This window comes from Apium graveolens, chromosome 1, assembly GCF_009905375.1.
Source record: "Apium graveolens cultivar Ventura chromosome 1, ASM990537v1, whole genome shotgun sequence".
Classification (NCBI taxonomy): domain Eukaryota; kingdom Viridiplantae; phylum Streptophyta; class Magnoliopsida; order Apiales; family Apiaceae; genus Apium; species Apium graveolens.
The window spans coordinates 56,106,522-56,115,920 of NC_133647.1; the positions used below are offsets into that span (position 1 = coordinate 56,106,522).

The window sequence follows — 9,399 nt, forward strand, 5'->3', positions numbered from 1 at the left end:
AGATCTTGTGAAGGGGTTGTTTATATTGAAATAAAAATGAGTTGATTGTATTATAATTGTAGTTTGATATTATTAGTGATGTCAACTCCTGACCCCGGGATTGAGGCCATCACAGGTTGGTATTAGAGCTACAGGTTTGAGTCCCTAATTTAGGTTAGGAATAGAGTCGGAAAGGTGTAAAATTAGTGTATAGGGTGTGAACCAGCAACTCATATTTAGAGGAGCAAGTTTAAGAGTTTGGTCGAGGGTTTGAAGGCGTAACCTTATCATATTTTGAGGATCTTGGAATTGCCCTGATCTTTAGTGTGTCTCCCTGGTATATATGCTATTGGCAACGACCGCTAGATATTTCTAGTTATCCCTTTATCGAGAACGAGTCTGATCATATGAATTCAATTAGTAGGTTGCGATAGTAGTAAGCAGTTGTTACGAGTATTGGCTTGTGCTGTTAGCATTACACTGTTATTACTGTTGTTATTTTTATTGTTGTATTTGTTGCTAATTTTGTTAAGTTTAGCCACTCATTACCATCGGACCCCAACTAAATGAGGATGGGAATATTTTATTGTGACAACATTCTCTTGGCACATTAAAATATTTCTACCCAGGGGAAATTCTTTTAAACTAAAACTATTTGTTGTGTTTCTGGAGAATGTCGCCTAAGAAGAATATCCCGTTCAGTTCCTCTAGTAGAGCTTCTCAAGGGGGCCCAATTATAGGTGAGTTGCTAGATTTGCTGCGCCAACAGTCTAATCAAATGGTTCAGCAGCAAGAACAATTTCAGCAGCAGCAGCAGCAACAACAATTTATGCAACATGACCAACCACAACAGCAATTCATACAGTAACAGAAATAACAAATCCAACAGTTGCAGCTTCAGCAGCAACCTCAGCAAAGAGAGGTGAATCAAACTGTGAGTTTTAAATCTTTTCACTCGGTAAGGCCCCCAGAGTTTAAGGGCGAGTGATAAGTGGATTTTATATCTACTTGGAACGCTTCATTACAAGCTTAAGTTGGTGTTTTGGACTCAAGTTGTTGGTATTTTTGATGTGTTTTTGAGTTATTGTATTTCAGGCATCAATTAAATGAAGAAAGGAGCTTTTCAAGGAAATATGCTAAAAATAGATTAGAAATGGAAGCTTAGGCCATTTTTCAAGTTGTATAGAATCTCGTTAGCTTCGTGTGGGAAGTTGAATCGCCTAATTCTGACGAGTAGAACTTAAGATATGGCCAAAAGAAGAATCAACAAAAAAGTACAGAAGTCAGGCGCGGCCGCCACAGAAACCAGCTTGCCCGCGCTGACAATCTGCCAAAACAGCGCGGCCGCCCCGCCCCGATTATTGCCCCAGAATCCTTATTTTAGTAGAAATTGAAGGTATTAAGGGTCATGGTCATCCTGGAGCCTATATATATATCAAAAAAAAGACGTTTTAACAACAAGGAGACCTGGGAGAGCAATAAGAAGACCTAGAGAGCACGAGAAGGCTACGGAGAAGAAGACTTTTGTTTTCTTCGATTTAGGCGATACTTGGATACTTGTTTTCGATTTGTCTTTGAACCTTTGTACTCTTATATTGTTTATTATCATGCTTTCATTGGAACCCATGGTGATGATGAGTTTGATTATGAACTAATTGTTATCGTGGGGTTCTAACGGATTTACTTATGGATTTCTATATTTAATTTGTTTCAATATCTTGGTGTGTGGTGATTGATTGATATCCTAGTATTGGTTGTGCTTATTTTTCTTATGTGCATAGCTAAGATATAAGATAGCGTGTTAATCTCTATTGAAGCGACAGTGAATATAGAGGTTTATAACTTACCCTGCTAGCATAGGTTCATGTATAATTATTACGCATGATTCGTAGGTAATTTTGACCATCTTACTTGCCATATGTAATCACGATAGATAAATTGTTCATTAAACCTTTATGTTATCAAATTCTATAGACATATAGGGTCTCAACATAATTGGTGTCTATTCAGCTTCTACCTCTTTTGTGGATGTCTGGTAGTAGGGTATTCGTACAACGAAAGTTGGCGTTTACTAGTTTCATGTTATCTGATTAGTTGTCATCACCATCATATGCTAAGTTTTAGAACAATGCCTTTGAATAAAGTAGTAATGAAGTTAGAATTCCATGTTTGTCTCATATAGTTAAATCAATCACTTTTATTTATAGTTAATTGCATGTTAGTTTAATTTTTAGTTATAAACAATCTTAACTTGTTATTCTCTTAACATTAAGCGATAACCATACATTGTTGCATAGGTGCATAAATTGAACTTAACCTAAACCAGTCTCCGTGGGAACGAATCTGATTTATATTTTATACTACTTGTGAACGCGTATACTTGCGTGAATTTTAGCACGTGTTTTCACCCTAGCAAGTTTTTGGCGCCGTTGTCGGGAACTTGGTGTTAATTTTTAGTTTATGTGCTTGTCACCAGTGGTCGTTAAAGTTTACTGACTTGGACTCTTTTACTTCCACGGTTTACTTGTTGTGTTTCAGGTACTCATTAAAATGGGAGATTCAGCAGCACCAACGAAAGCATTGATGGATTTTTCTCAACCTAAGATCAATGACATTCAACCTAGCATTGTCAGGCCAGCGATCACAGCTAATACCTTTGAGATCAAGCCTGGAATAATTCAGATGGTACATATTTCAGTCCAGTTTGGGGGTTCTCTAACGGAAGATCCCAATACGCACATTAAGGATTTCATAGAGATCTGCGACACCTTCAGGTTCAATGGTGTATCTGAGGATGCGGTGAAACTGAGACTGTTCCCATTCTCTCTAAGGGACAAGGCTAAGAGCTGGTTACACTCTCTACCAGCTGGTTCAATTACTACTTGGGAAGATCTTGCTCAAAATTTTCTCACTAAATTCTCTCCTATGGCGAAGACCGCTGCAATCAAGAATGCTATTACTCAATTTGCGCAGCAATCGGGAGAAACTTTATGTGAAGCTTGGGAGCGCTACAAGGAGATTCTTAGGAAGTGTCCTCATCATGACATGCCTGATTGGATGATCATCAATTGCTTCTATAACGGTTTGGGAGCACAGTCCAAACCCATGCTCGATGCAGCATCAGGTGGAGCCTTATGGGCTAAGAGCTATTATGAAGCTTATGATCTAATTGAACTGATGGTTGCTAATGAATATCAGTATCCAACCTAGAGATTGCCACTGAGAAAGGTAGCAAGAATTCTTAAAGTGGATACAGCTACGGCTATCACTGCTCAACTAAAGGCGTTGTCTATGAAGATCGATTTGTTGGCTAACTATGGAGTTCATCAGAGGACGAGAGTTTGTGAGTTGTGTGCAGGTTCGTATGCGACGGAGCAATGCACTATATGTAGTGAATAAGCTCAGTTTGAGAGCAACTTTCCGAGATCGGAGCAACCAGTTTCACACACTTATCATCTTGACAACTGGAATCATCCTAACTTCAGCTGGAGTAACAATCCGAATGCGGTACAACAGCCTTATCAGTAGTTTGGATCCAAGCAATTTAATTCTCCTGGTTTTTAGCAACAATTTGCACCAAGACAATAACTCCAACTTCAACATCAAACTCATGGAGGTGGAGGTCTATCTTCAAATAAAAAATCTGAATTGGAGGAGTTGCGGCTTATGTGCAAAAACCATGCTCTTATATGCCAAATCCAGGTTGTTTCTATCAAGACTCTGGAGAACCAAATAGGGCAAATTGCTAATGCCTTATTGAATCGACCACCAGGAACGCTTCCTAGTGATACAGAAGCCAATCCAGGCAAGAGGGATGTTGAAGAACAGGTGAACGCCATCACCTTAAGGACTGGAAAGGTTGCAAGCCCCCAAATTCAGCAAGACGAAGAGCCTGAAAAATATCAAGTTTCAAAAAATGCAGTTGTGGATGAAAAAGTGGTGCAAAAGGATATCGAAGTGGAATCAAGGAAGAAAACTGTGGAACACACTCCTCCTGAGGGTAATACAGGGGAATAACAGGTCTATCCTCCACCTCCTTTTCCTAAGAGGCTGCATAAGCAGAAGTTGGATAAGCAATTTGCTAAGTTTCTGGAAGTGTTCAAGAAACTTCACATCAACATACCTTTCGCTGAAGCTCTAAAACAGATGCCTAGCTATGTACAGTTATATAAGGTATTCTCTCTCGAAAATTGAAGCTCAATGACTTAGAGACCGTTGCTCTAACGGTGGAATGCAGTGTTGTGCTGCAACAGAATTTGCCTCCGAAGCTTAAAGATCTTGGAAGCTTCACTATTCCTTGTAGCATTAGAAACTTGTCATTCGACAAGTGTTTATGTGATTTGGGAGCTAGCATCAATCTGATGCCCTTGTCTATCTTCAAGAAGCTTGGTCTACCTGATCTAAAGCCGACATACATGTCATTACAACTAGTTGATCGTTTCATCGCTTATCCACGAGGTATAGTGGAAGATATCTTGATCAAGGTGGATAAACTCATCTTCCCTGCTGACTTTGTAATTCTTGACTTTGAGGAGGATAAGAAGATTGCCATTATCTTAGGAAGACCATTCTTAGCTACAGGCCGAACTATGATCGATGTGCAAAAAGGAGAGCTTACGATGAAGGTTCATGATCAGAAGGTCACTTTTAATATGTTCAAGGCAATAAAGTTACCCACAACTAAAGAGCAGTGCTTTAAAGTAGAGCGGCTCGACTCTATCATGAATTCGGAGCATAAGCAAATGCCAAAGTCAGATACCTTAGAGAGATCCTTAATAGGGGAATCAGTTATTGAAGATGGAGAAGTTGCAGAGCAAATGCAGGTTTTGAGTGCACTTGCGTGGAAGAGGAAGTTGGATATGCCATTCGATTCTTTTGGGTTAGCAGAGCTGAAAATTTCTCAGGAGCGTTTTGAACCAACTATTAAAGAAGCTCTCACACTTCAGCTTAACCGACTGCCAGATCACTTGAGTTATTCATTCTTAGGTGCACCCCATGATAAGGGGTTGGGATATATTTTTGATGATGTAGAGAGTGGCTGGACGGATCTTACCGTGCCTACAGAGGGTTATTCTCATGTGAAACAGGTAGTTGATAGGACTGGTGTTGGTGATGAGCAGTACGGGAGAGTGACTAGGCATATGGAGGCCATGCACGACATTCACCGTCATTTTGCTACAAATTTGATACAGGCTTTGGGTACTATTTTCCGAGCCACTAGTGTCGAGGTTGATTGGCCATCTTTTCCTCCACCCGAGGAGGGTGATCTTTCCGATGACTAGGTATGCCTGAAATCCTTATTATTACCTTCAATAAGGACATTGAAAATTTTAATTTTGGGGGTGATAATATAAGGATTAGTTTGTGTGTGTCCATATAGTTCATATAGATTCAAGTTGCATATAGTTGTATTTCATTCGTAGTGTTGCTTGATTGATTATATAGGACATATTTGTTTATTTTTTTTTGTGATTTCATATAGTTGTATTTGGATGCAAATTTAGCATGATCCCTTAAGATGAACTATGCTATTTGATAATTTGATGTTGATTTGAGTGTGGTGATGACGAATAGAGGGTTGTTTAAGTCTTAATGAATTGATTTGCATGCCAGAAAAGAAAATTCACAAGTCTTATAGGATTGCTTTTGAGCTAGATCATGATCATCCTTGTTTATTTGTTGAGATTTAATCATTTGGTTATATTTAGAATTTGTGATATTCTCGTAATGACGTAAAAACACTGATTTTTTATCTGGAGAAAAACTTGGATTTCATTGCTAGTTGCGAATAAGGCTAGGCGTCAAATGGCTAGTAGCCGGCTCATATTTTTATGAGTAGTCTAGGGTTGAATGAGATGGAGCGAAACGCACTCATTCAGATATTATTGAAAAAAAATGAAAAAAAAGAAAAGGAAAAAGGTATGTGTTTATGCATAGTTGATCAAGATTGAGCTCTTTAATACTCGAGTTATTAAGTTCTAGGGGACTTTGTGGCTAGTGACCTAAGGCTTGTGATTATATGTTCAATAATAGCGTGAATCTTTGTATAGCTCTAGTAGAAATAAGATGTTCAGAGTCCTTATGCGTTTAACGTCTATTCTGTTTATAAACTTGTGATTGTTTTGATGAAAGATAAGTTATGGTTATTGATCTACTTTCGAGAGTATATCGGTTAAGCATCCACACACGCACCTTCTGGTTTGTGAGTTGATTTATGAGATTTATTTGAACTTTGTTTTGAGTTATTTCATTCTTAGAGGTGTTGGCATATTCATGTGGTTATGGTTATTCTGAGGGGATCGATTGCATTATCATTTAGTTGCATTCACGTAGTTGCATTCATGCATTATGTTTGTTTTGTAGTTTTGAGTATGTTTATGCTTGAGGACAATCATCGATTCAAGTTTGGGGGTGTGATAAGTGGATTTTATATTTATTTGGAATACTTCATTACAAGCTTAAGTTGGTGTTTTGGACTCAAGTTGTTGGTATTTTTTATGTGTTTTTAAGTTATGGCATTTCAGGCATCAGTTAAATGAAGAAAGGAGCTTTTCAAGAAAATATACTGAAAAGAGATCAGAATTGGAAGCCTAGGATACTCTTAAGTGGTATATGATCTCTTTAGCTTCGTGTGGGCAGTTGAATCTCCTAATTCTGACGAGTAGAACTCAAGATATGGCCAAAAGAAGAATCAGCGGAAAAGTACAGAAGTCAGGCGCGGCCGCCCCAGAAACCTGCGCCCACGATGACTTTCTGCCAAAACAGCGCGGCCTCCCTACCCCGATTTTTGCCCCAGAATCCTTATTTTAGTAGAAATTGAAGGTAAGGGTCCTGGTCATCCTGGAGCCTATATATATATCAATAAAAAGACGTTTTTAACAATAAGGAGACTTGGGAGAGCAATAAGAAGACCTAGAGAGCACGAGATGGCTATAGAGAAGAAGACTTTTGTTTTCTTTGATTTAGGCGATACTTGGATGCTTGTTCTCGATTTTTCTTTGAACCATAGTACTATTATATTGTTTATTATCATGCTTTCATTGGAACCCATGGTGATGATGAGTTCGATTATGAACTAATCGTTATCGTCGGGTTCTAACGGATTTACTTATGGATTTCTATAGTTATTTTGTTTTATATCTTGGTGTGTGGTGATTGATTGATATCCTAGTATTGGTTGTGCTTATTCATCTTTCTGCATAGCTAATGTAACAACCCAAATCCGGGGTAATGATTTGGTGTCACTAAACAATCTTTACATAAAACAAATGAATATTCAATTAATCCCTTAAATCCGGATCGTTTACAGGTTATGATATGAAACAAGAATCTAACCCTTCACAACTCACAATAACTAAAATACAAGTATAAATACCTTTGAACTAATGCTCGTGTCATATTCTTCTAACTTCTTCAACCTCTCGCAGCGGAGATTTCTCGAACTTCTGTTGTCTATCTAAGCTATTCATTTTTAGTCTCATCTGTATCTGGCAGAAATATGAATTGACAAAGCAAGAGTGAGCCAAAAAAGCCCAGCAAGTATATAATTTGAGTTTCAATCATTAATTTCAATGAAAACTTCCGGACAAAATCTTAAAACAATTTTAACAATTCTGTTTGTTTTGAGTGAGTGAATAAACGTTGGCTGTCATCAGCCTTTAACTAAAATCCAAAAATGACAAGTGATTCCCTGATTCATCTCCTGAGTCAGGGTTTTGTCCGGTTTTGGAATCATAAAACCATTCGAGAGAGAATGTCGTTAATGGCGATCAACAACAAATTAGACAGGACACTAGTTCGCATCTATATTCTGCTGATCAGTCAGAATGTTACCACCGGCATTTTGTGTAATATTATTTGTGGACTTGGTATAACATTAGAGCCGAATGTAAATATACTTAATGGTTGTACGTTTGTGTGAATGAAAATTTCTGTATTATAAATTTTCTTTATGTAGTATATGATTTTTCAAAGCAAAAGTTTATTTATTTCCTTTATTTTTGATTTATAAGGAATATTCTAAACCTTGGAGAAATTTTCTTTTAAAAGTTATTTTGTTCACAAATTTCAAAAGTGATTTTATAAAATATCTGAAAATCCAAGTTATTTTATGGTATAAATTTTATAATTTTTGAACTTGTATTTTATTTTATAAAAATAAACCTTTACAAATTTTAGTTGTAATAATTAGCAAATTACAAGGAAGCCCTTGCATGTAAACCACCTGTCTATACTCTTCAATGACAAAGAAGACATTTCTAAACCCACTAACTCATGATTTATTAGCTAAATTACCTCCTTGACCTTGCATGCAAGATAGCCTAACTCTAGCTAGAAGGTTACTCTTGTCATTACCCAAACCCACTCACATTATAGTCAAATCAAGACATAAAAACAAATCAAGGAAGTGATCACCACTCCACTTTCACTCCACCACTTCCCTCTCCTCTTCTTCTCCTCCTCCCTCTCGGCTTTCTCCCCTCCCTCTCGGTAATCTCCAAAACCGAAGCCCCCATCACCTCTTTCTTCATTTCTTCACTCAAATAATCATCCTATAATCAAGTAATCTTACTCCCTACATGTTGTTCATGTGTATCTCAAGAGTTTAGAGTAGAAAACTTATGTGTTGACTTTGCATGGTGATGTTTTTTGTTAAACTCAAAGTGAATATCCTTGATTCTTGTGAATTCAAGGCTTTCACCATGAGTTATAGTATCATAGGTCTGAGAATGGCTAAACATGAGTGTGTTGCACTTATGCAAATGTTGTTTTCACCCTAATCCATTCGGCCATGACTTGATAGGAGCCTAATGGATGGTGCTTTGGTTGCTTTGTTTCATTTTGTGTGTTTTTGTGATAATAACATGAAAATCTTAGTAAAATCTTTGTAAAAACCTTTGCATGCTAGGTGGTCATTTAGATATAATCCATGATAGGCTTGCATGTTGATTTATAATAAAAATTTATTTGGAAATCATGTTGTTTTGGTTTTAAAGACTCGAAGTCATGCATGCATGTAGATTTCTCTTGAATTTTGGAAGTTATTGATTATTCGAAGTGATATTTTGCTAGTAAACCTTAATTTTAGTTAAGTTAAGATATTAATTAAGAATTGTTCTCCTTAATATGTGATGTTATCTCGTTTATACTTATCAAAAGGGTTAAAGTTGTTGTCCTTGAAAACTTGATGACTTGTAATTTGTGTAATGTGATTTCCTTTGTTTTGCTATGTTACACCCTAGGTAAGCATGATCTCCCCTAAGCCTATTTTGAGTGTAAGGAAGTTAGTTCAGTAGATCACCATAGTTAAGTTATGGTATGGGTATTTTGGTTGTTGGTGGTTGGGTTTGTTAAGTGAGAACCTTGGAGAAAGGAGAGTCTTAGTTTCTGCAGAAAATCAGTCTGGTACCCTGAGGTTTA

The 9,399-nt window shown here is 37.2% G+C and overlaps 1 non-coding gene across 1 annotated transcript; it reads right to left on the bottom strand.

Moving 5' to 3' along the window:
• Positions 1-2,919: 2,919 nt before the first annotated feature.
• On the bottom strand, positions 2,920-3,026 carry LOC141681340 (small nucleolar RNA R71). The gene has a single exon (XR_012558786.1). It is a non-coding gene; the product is annotated as a small nucleolar RNA R71 (small nucleolar RNA).
• Positions 3,027-9,399: the final 6,373 nt, after the last annotated feature.